This window comes from Mus musculus, chromosome 3, assembly GCF_000001635.26.
Source record: "Mus musculus strain C57BL/6J chromosome 3, GRCm38.p6 C57BL/6J".
NCBI classification, from domain to species: Eukaryota; Metazoa; Chordata; class Mammalia; order Rodentia; family Muridae; genus Mus; species Mus musculus.
This window is the reverse complement of record NC_000069.6, coordinates 90,546,226-90,556,300: the sequence shown is the minus strand read 5'-3', so window position 1 is coordinate 90,556,300 and position 10,075 is coordinate 90,546,226. Positions and strand designations below refer to the sequence as shown.

General features: G+C 42.6%; 1 non-coding gene across 1 annotated transcript; it reads right to left on the bottom strand.

Annotated features, from left to right (window-relative positions):
- Positions 1-7,576: 7,576 nt before the first annotated feature.
- Positions 7,577-7,681, bottom strand: Gm24593. The gene has a single exon (XR_003954739.1). It is a non-coding gene; the product is annotated as a U6 spliceosomal RNA (small nuclear RNA).
- Between the last annotated feature and the right edge of the window lie 2,394 nt (positions 7,682-10,075).

Genomic DNA, 10,075 nt, shown 5'->3' with positions numbered 1-10,075 from the left:
CCCAGGAAAACGGCTGAGGGCCACAGACAGTGTAGCAGTGTCTCTGGGGCTCAGAGAGAATGAATGACCCAAGAGCTGCATTCACTGCCAAGCAGCAACAGCCTCAAGCTGAAAGAATGCTGAAATTCATGAGCCAAGAGCCTTTGAAATCCTACCAACTAAATAATGAATCAAATAAAGGCTGCAGGGATGAGGCCAAGCTAAGGGGCCTGCTTGTGAACCCTGAATTCAGAGAACTGAGGCTCAACACCCAGGCACATCACCGTGGCAAACAGAATGTGAATAGTGAACGCACCAACACTCTAGTATTAATGGGCACAGTCATCAGAATACGGCAGATAGAGGCGGGGAAACAGGAGTAAAAGTGAATCTACTATTTTCCCCCATCTTCTTGGAAGAGCCCCAGTGTAATTATATAAAATGAAATATGCTAAAGACTTGAGGTTTTTTTTAAGAATTAATATCTTCAACATCCGAAGTTCAGTCATTTGTTCATTTTTCTCTCCAGGTACATACAGGTAAAATTTAAATGGAGCTTTTATAAATAGTGCATATCACGGTCCCATGTTTGTACCTTTAGTTTTGTGGATACATCTCACAGTCTACTTAACTGTACTCTCATCTCTTGGTATCCTCAAGACACTGGTTCTTAGGCCCTTGAAGAAACCAAAACCCACACCACTCCTTTCTGTGAAATGGTGCAGCGTTCGCATATATGCTCCATATGCATGCTCATGTATGCTATAGGTAACCACTAAAGTGCTCATAATACTTAGTACAATATAATTTCCACATAAATGGTCATTTACAGTACTGTTTGAGGGATAATAATAATAATAATAATAATAATGGAAATTTGATATTCCATATAGGAAAAAATGCTTAACATTTCAATCTATGGTTAGTTGAATCTGAGGATGAAGAGCCCTCTGTTGTAGAGGACCAAATACCCACTCAGAGAGAAACTCAAACGATGTTCATCAAGTGTTTGTTTCTGGATGCTGAGACAGTGCGAAGAGACACCATGACCTTAGCAACGCTGGCTTCTCCAACAATTTGGGGATCTCCAAGACAATCCAATCTTCATGAAAAGACCACTCTGGGCCTCTACACAGGAAACTCCCTGACATATACCTGGCCTTGGTAGCCTTTCTTAGCCATAGAGGGAGACTCCACAACCCCTTTCTTGAATCTTTATAAAGTCATGTGGCCAAAGCTAACAAGTTCTTCTGCTTGCTAGAGCTGGAACATGCCCCCCTCATTCAAAGAAAACACCAGCTTTCTGTTTTTAATGTTTTCCTTCACGGCCTAAGCTTGACTCTCCTGCAACTAGCTCTGTAGACCAGGCTGGCCACCTGAGATATTCCTACCTCTGCCTCCCGGATGCTGGAATCAAGGGTGTGCGCCACCACACCTGGCCTTAAACTTTTTTTTAATTCCTTTTTACAAGTTGGAAGCTAAGCTGGGTGGGGTCTTGCCCTAAGGTCCCTTTATCCCATCTAGCAACAGCATTTTTTTCCCTTGAGCACGGGACTTAGCTCCGTTACACTTCCTGGTGCCCCTTTTCTCTTCAAACTGTACATTTCGTATCTCTGCTTGCTCAGCTTGCTCCTTTCCATTATGGATCTGCATAAGACTGGCTACTGATAACTCTGTGACACAGTCAATGCTAGGCTGTTAGAAATCTCTCCCTCGATACCATTCCTCCAAAAAACTCCTCAATTCAGCTTCAGGAAGACCTTCCATACAAGGGCACAAAGCAGCCATATTCTTTGTCAAAATATCCTAAGAACAAGCTGTAGGCCACTTACTAATATCTTCTCCTCTGAAACCTCTTGAGCTGGGCCATCATAATCTACAGTACTCTTAGCACCACCGTCTTCCCTGCTTCTTCTAGCATGGCCCATTGTGCCCCAGTTAAAATGTTCAATGGCTTTCCTAATCTAAAGTCCACATTCTGGCAGCAAGAAGTCTAGTCAGCCTGTCACAGCAATATTCCAGACTTTGGTACTGTGAAGCCCAATCAACTCTGGGGTTTTGTTTGGTTGGTTGATTGGTTGGTTGGTTTGGTTTGTGTTTGATTGTTTGTTTGTTTGTTTGTTTGTTTGTTTGTTTTTGAAGAAACTCCACTTTATGCTAGACCAGGGGCTAAACTCCAATTGCCAGAAGAACATCACAGAGTCCTCCTGAGCAAGCATTCTATGGCAACCACCTCCTTAGCAACAGCCAGTCAGGCTACAATAGGACCAAGGTACATAGAGATAACCTAAGACACCCTGCAAAGAATAGATAACCTGACCATCCTGTTTGTCAGGTGGTTCTGCCCTCGAGTTCCGTTCCTACAGATTACACCAGAAAATGCAGTTTTTAAGATATTAACTTGCTGACCCATATGGAAATTCCCCAAGTTTGTTATAACCACAATAAAAACCCTAAACCCCTAGTCTCAGGGCTCTCACTCTGACCTCCTGCAATAGTGTTGATGAGGGACCTTGATCTAGAGCTCTAATAAATACCCTTATGTGTTTTACATTACAATATAGCTCCTTAGTAGTCTTTGAGTACCCACAACTTGGACATCACAATACCAACTTCTGTCTTAGTCAGTGTTGTCTTGCTGGGAAGAGACACCATGACTATGGCTACTCTTTTCTGTTGTTGACCTTGGTTGGTTGATTGTGGTTTTTCTTTCTTTCTTTTTTCTTTTTTGTTTTGTTTTGTTTTGTTTTGTTTTGTTTTGTTTTTTAAGACAGGGTTTCTCTGTGTAGCTCTGGCTGTTCTGGAACTCACTTTGTGGATCATGCTGGCCTGGAAGTCTGTCTCCTGAATGCTGGGATTAAAGGCATGCACCACTATACCTGACCAATGGTAACTCTTATACCATCATAAAATACTAAAGGAAAGCATTTCATTGAGGCTGGCTTATAATTTCAGAGGTTTAGACCATTATCCTCTAGGCAGGGAGCATGGTGGTAAAACACATACACACACACACACACACACACACACACACACACACACACACACAGTGACACACTTCTTTCAACAAGGCCACACATATACCTCCTAATAGTGCCACTCTCTGGGCACCAATCATTCAAATCTATAATCTCTTGGGGTCCATTCTTACTCGAACCACCACAGTAGGGTTCTTGTTTCAATTTTGTTCCCCCTCCCCACTCCCTGCACTTTGCTTCATTTGTTGCTGCTATTACTAATGGTGTGGTCAGAGTCCTGAGTGTTGCTCAGAAACAGCACAAGCCTGTAGTCCCAGCACACTGGAGAGGCAAAAGCAGGAGGACATCTGTGATATCAAGATCAGCCTGGTGAGTTCCAAGACTCTGAGCTACACATTGAGACCCACTCACTAGGTAGCTCAAGCTACCTGTGATTTCTAATCCTGTATCAGCCTCACAAGAGCTGAGTTAACAGCACTCAGCACCAGACCCAGACTTTCAGTTACTTCTGTAAAGCTGAAGAGATGTCCCGATGGTTAGGAACAAGCACTTGTTGCTCATGCAGAGGACCAGGGTTCAGTTCCCAGCACCCACAAGATGGTTCACAACCATCTATAACTCCAGTTCAAAGACAGCCAACTCCCTCCTGTAGCTCCCACAAGCACCAGGCATATATATGGTGTGCAGACATACATGTAAACAAAACACTCAGACATAGAAAATAAACCTAAAGAAAAACTTAAGAGATCAAAGTATACTGTGTTGGCATCAAAAAAAGCTAGAAGTCCATCTCCTGTGACCACAGTATCCAAGAGATAGAGCAGGGGGGGAGGGGGGCAGTAAGATGGAAAGATGCAGACATCTGTAGCCCAGACATTGCTGGCCTCATCTCAGCAATCTTCCTGCCCCACCCTCCCAAGTCCTTGAATTGCAAGTGTGTGTCACCACAGCTGGCTGAGGTTCATTTTTGAGGTAAAAGCAATAGATCTTGTTGGTCAACTGGACATGAGAAGTAAGGGATGTTGGCAGTTCGTCTAGGCTCCACCCCACAGTTACCTGGCAACAGCCAGGTGTGCCTGACTCTAAAAGGGACTGCTTGGCCCCTCCTCGCTCTCTTCTCTTCTCTTGTTCCATACCCTCTTAACCCTCTCTTCCCATTGCCACACACACACACACACACACACACACACACACACACACACACTCATGGCCAGCCTCTTCTCTTCTCTTCTCTTCTCTTCTCTTCTCTTCTCTTCTCTTCTCTTCTCTTCTCTTCTCTTCTCTTCTCTCCTCTCCTCTCCTCTCCTCTCCTCTCCTCTCCTCTCCTTTCCTCTTCTCTCTCTCTCTCTCTCTCTCTCTCTCTCTCTCTCTCTCTCTCTCTCTCTCTCTCTGACTTTCTCTGTTTCTACTTCCTCAACTCCCCCTCCTCATGTCCTATACCACACCTCCCCATGGCTGCTGGTCCCTCAGGGGGAAGGAATCCTTAGCATGGGCCTGCAGAAGCACCCCCTCCCCCACACCATATCGCACCTCCACCAATCATACCCCTTCCTATTCTCTTTCTTTTTATAAAACCCAAGGGGTAAGGAAGAATTCAGGAAGAATCCTGTGACTAGACTTTGTGCTGGCTAGGCTTATGTCCGCTTGACACAAACAAGAGTTATGTTGGAAGAGGGAAATTGAGAAAATATCCCCACAATATTGTCCCATCGAGGAGCCTGCGTGCATTTTCTTGATTGATGATTGATGTAGCAAAGCCCAGCTTACTGTGGGAAGTGCCACCCTACTGGCGATCCTGAGAGCTATGAGAGCAGGCTGAGCAAGTTATGGAGAACAAGCCGGTAACAGTGGCCTCCTCCATGGCCTTTCCATCAGCTCCTGCATCCAGGGTCCTGCCCTGACTTCTTCAATGATGAACTGTTACGTAGAAGTAGAAGAGAAAAACCAAGTTGCTTTTGTTCATGGTGTCTCCTCACAGCAATAGAAACCCTAAGACACCTGAATAAGACAGCAAAGAACACGAGGACAGAAAATATGGACTTGGGATGTGGTAAAATTCAGATACTTCCATGTGGGAGTGCGTTTATCCTTTAACTACTGAGCACTGGCTACATGGCAGGTCCTGGAATGACACAGTAAACAAGACAGGAGGAAATCATCCCTCGTGAGGATCGGAGAGATCTCATTGTAGAGAAGAGAATGATAAACAACATTTTAGAGATCTATAAATGCTGTGTCAAGAAACCAAGCAGGATGGTGGCATGGGCCTATAATCCCAGCAATTGAGGAGGCTGTAGCTTCACAAGTTCAAGGCCCACCTGGGAAACTTCAAAAAAGCCTGTCTCAAAGTAAAGCTTAAGACAAAGTGTGAGGGCACAGCTGGGTGGGACGGTACCTGCTTAGCATTTGTAAGGCCCTGGGTTCAATCTTTAGTACAAAAAAATAAAAAAAAAAAAAAACAGTAGGCAGGCAGGTGACACTCCAAGTGAGTAAACACACCCAATAAGACAATGGGGCTCCTTGGGGTGAGTCATCTTTATGTTTCTGTACATATGGTGTTTATAGGATCCCGGTGGCCCTCAAAGTACATCTCTAAAGGTTGCTAAGAAACCACTTCCTTTCTCTCTAACTTTGCCTAAGGAGTATAATTTGTAAGGAGGTTAAAAGTTAGAGATTTTCTCAGTAAACAGTGGTAAGGTACTCTTATGAACAGTACCGCCTAGTCTAGCAGGGAGAAGTACCAGGACAATGAGGTCATACATCATGTTAGCCCTCAGAAAGCCTAGCCCAGTTACTGTCATCATGGGCATTGATATCCTTGTTGGAGGTCATCTGGGCCTAAACAGGGCAATTTATTTACTGCCTACATGTATGTCTATGCTCTACTTGTATACAGTGTCCTGAGAGGCAAGAAGAGGGTGTCAGTCCTCCTCCAATCCTGAACTGGGAGTTCACAGATAGTTACAAGCCACCATGTGTGTGCTGGGAATCAATCAAACCTGGATAAGATGTATTATAAAGCACAGATTCCCTACGGCCATTAGATCCTTCTCAGTGGAGTGTGAAGTCCCCGCCTTTCTCAGCAGTAATAAAAAGGATCAGAAGTCCCTTCCTCTCCCAGCCTTGCTCCATATGGCGCCATCATTCCCTGTTTTCCTATCCTGCCTCAGCTTCCCCCTGGGGAGACTGGGAAACACTAAGATTTTGAGCGGAGGAGGGATGTGATCTAATATACTTGTTAAAAGACTCATTTTGAGGGCTAAAGAGATGGCTCAGTGGTTAAGTGCACCATCTGCTCTTCCAGTTTACTCTGTCAGCGTTTTTCTCACCCCACACTTCCCAAAAGGAGCTTTAAGTGCCCTGACCTTGTCTTAGCTATATCTGGCCCTCTGGGACTTCTCTGGCTTCAGGCCCTGAGGCAAAACCCAGACTGCCACTAAAGTTTCTAGCCTCCATAAAAATTCAGCTTCCTCCACATAACTTTAGGCTTGAACTTAGACCCTCTAACAACAGGCTTTTAAAGGCTTAGTAATTGTGGGCACAGTGATTCACACTTGTAATCCAAACCCTCAAAAGGCTGAGAGTTTAAGGCCAGTCTGAGTTGGAGTGCAATCCTATGTCAAAACAAGACCTCTGGATGTTGTGGGGGAGGGGTGTGATGCCATGAAAATTAAAAGGATTATAAGAGACTTCTATGAGTAATTATATGCCCCCCCCAAAAAAAGGCTGGTGTAGGCAAATGGCCTCGTTATATAGAGACTGTCTCAAAACATGAAAAAAGAAAGATAAGGAGGAAGGGAAAGAGAAGAAAGAGGAGGAGGAAGAAGAGAAGGAAGAGAAGGAAGCAGCAGCTGATGTGGTGATGTTCATTGCTCATCCAGACCCCCAGAATTCCTAAGGCAGAGGCAGAAAGATTGGAGACTGGATTGAGTCCGAGAGATCAGCAGAACTATGTAATAGTGAATTAGCTAAACCGCTTTGGCTCCTGGCAAGTCGAATGCACTGCACCCATCCAAGAGCTCTCTGGATTCTTGAATGAAACACACACACACCAGCTAGTTTTAATATGCCTTGACTAGCTCAATGGTTGATCACTTCTAAACCTCCCAGCAGCTAGCACACACTCCCCTCAGGTATTCCTGAGTTAACATCTTTTAAGATCTGTACTTCAGCTCTGCTACCCCAGACCCAATAGAGGAAGAGGCCCCTAGGGCCACTTTCCCAGATTCTTATATGTTGGTGGGCCATTATGTTTCATCTTTCTGCTTTCCTGTATGGCAATTCTCCCTCCTCCCCCCTCCCTCCCTCTCTCTCAGTCTCTTGCCTGCACAAAAGTCCTGCCCCATCTTCCTGCCCAGCCATTGGATGTACAACAATTCTTTATTATCAGTCGAAGCCAGCTGGAGGTAGGGACCCTCAGGTCTGGAAGCAAGGCTTTTGGGAGGTGAAATAAGACAAAGAATTAGAACCAATTCCCAACAGAACTATATAACAAGAGCCAGGTTAGGTAAGATTACACAAGACTGTTTCAAAGATCCAAACTAATAGTAAGACATTAAATGTGTGTGTGTGTGCGTGTGTGTGTGCGTGTGTGTGTGTGTGTGTGTGTGTGTATGTGTGTGTGTGTTTACCATTTCATGAATTTGCATGTCATTCTTGGACAGGAGTCATGCTGATCTTCTCTGTATCATTCCAATTTCAGTACTGTGCTGCTGAAGCGAACACAACCCTAAAACATTTTGAAACACATAAGAACACCAAAACTTCATCCTCCTGTTTAAGTGGGTTTTTTTTTTAACACACTAAGCAGACCTTCTGTGATTTGGTCATTATATATTACATACATGTGTCAAGGTGACTATACCCTATGAAACACATGTAATTATTATATGTTGGAAATAATCACCAAAATAGAGCAAAATAGACAGACATGGAGACGCATGTTTATCATTCAGCACTTGGGAAGTAGAAGTAGGAAGATCAAGAGTTCAAGGCCAACCTCAATTATTATTTTTAGCCAGTTCAAGATTAGCCAAGGCTACATGAGACCATGTCTCAAAACAACCCCCATAAAAATATGATATGTAAATATAAGAGAGCTTATAAGGGAAGAAAAGGAACCAGATGGGTGGGAAGTGTCATGGGGAGAGCAGAGAACCTGCCTCAAATGTGGGGGTTGGGAGGTACAAAACTGGAACACTTGCTTAGCACACTTGAAACTGTAGGTTCAAATCCCAGTATTACCTAAAGAGGAGTAAGAGGAAGAAAAAAGGAGGATGAGAAAGAGAAGGAGTTTATAGATACAAGGGACATACCTAAACATAATAAAAACAATTATAACAAACCTATAACCAACATCACATTAAATGGAAACTCAAAGCAATTTCACTAAACTCAAGAACAAGACAAGGTTGTTCACAATCTCCATTTACTCAATATAGTACTTTAAGTTCTAGCTTCAGCAATAAGACAATGGAATGAGATCAAGGACATACAAATTAGACAGGAAGAAGTCAAAATATAGTTATTTGCAGGGGATATTATAGTATACATAAGTGGCTCTAAAATTTCCACCAAAGAACACCTACAACTGACAAACACTTTCAGTGAAGTGGCTGGATACAAGATTAACCATCCCCCCAAAAAAAGGAAAAGAAAAAGAAAAAGAAAAAGAAACAGTAGCCCTCTTATATACAAGCAACAAATAGACTGAGAAAGAAATCAGGTCAGGAAAACAGCACCTTTCGCAATAGCCTTTATTAATATAAAATATCTTAGAGTAACTCTAACCAAGAAAATGGAAGACCTACATGACAAAAACTTCAAGTCTTTAAAAAGAAAAATTAAAGATACCAGAAGATGGAAAGATTTCTCATCCTCATGGCTTGATAGTACTAACACAGTAAAAATATTCATCTTACCAAAAGAACTTCAAGTCTTTGATCAAAGAAATTGAAGAAGATACCCGAAGATAGATCTCTCATGCTCATGGATTGGTAGCATTAACATACCAAAAATGTCCATTTTACCAAAAGCAAACTACAGATTCAATGCAATTCCCATTAAAATTCTAACACCATTTATTTGTTTGTTTGTTTGTTTGTTTATATTTTATGTGTCTAGGTTTTTTGCCTGCATGTATGTCTGTGCAGCTTTCACATACAGTGTCTGCAGAGTCTATATCCCCCGAAACTGGAATTATAGGCAGTTGTTAGTGTCATGTGGGTGCTGTAAATTGAACCCAGGTCCTCTTGAAAGCAACCAGTGCTCTCTCAATAACTGAGCCATCTCTCCAGCCCCTCAACACAATTCTTACAGACCTTGAAAAACAAATCTCAACTTCATGTGGAAAAAAACAGGAGAGCTAAAGCAATCTTGAACAATAAAAGAACTACTGGAGGTATCAGCATCCCTGATTTCAAGCAGTACTACAGAGCTATAGTAATAAAACCATGATGTTGGCGTGAAAAGAGACATGTCAATCAATAGATCTGAATTTGAGGCCCAGACTAATCCACACATATATGAACACCTGACTCTTTATAAAGAAGTCAGAAATACACACTGGAAAAAAGACATCATTTTCATCTTCAAATAGTACTGGTTAAACTGGATATAGAAGAATGCAAGTCCATATTTATCACCCTGCACAAAACTCAAGTTCAAATGGATCAAAGACCTCAACATAAAACCAGATTCACTGAATCTGATAGAAAAGAAAGTGGAAAATAGGGGCTGGAGAGATGGCTCAGTGGTTAAGAGCACTGACTGCTCTTCCAGAGGTCCTGAGTTCAATTCCCAGCAACCACATGGTGGCTCATAACCATCTGCAATGGGATCAGCTGCCCTATTCTGGTGTGTCTTAAGACAGCTACAGTGTAATCCTATAATAAATAATTAAATAATTAAATCTTTTTTAAAAATTCTGAAAAAAAAAACCGAAAAAATTAAAAAATTTAAAAAAAAAAAAAAAAAGAAAGAGGGGCTGGAGAGGGGCCTAGCATATTGGCACAGGAGACAAATTTCTGAACTGAACACCAATAGTGCAGGCACTAAGATCAACACCTAATAAATAGGACCTCATGAAACTGAAAAGCTTCTATAAGGCAAAGGATGCT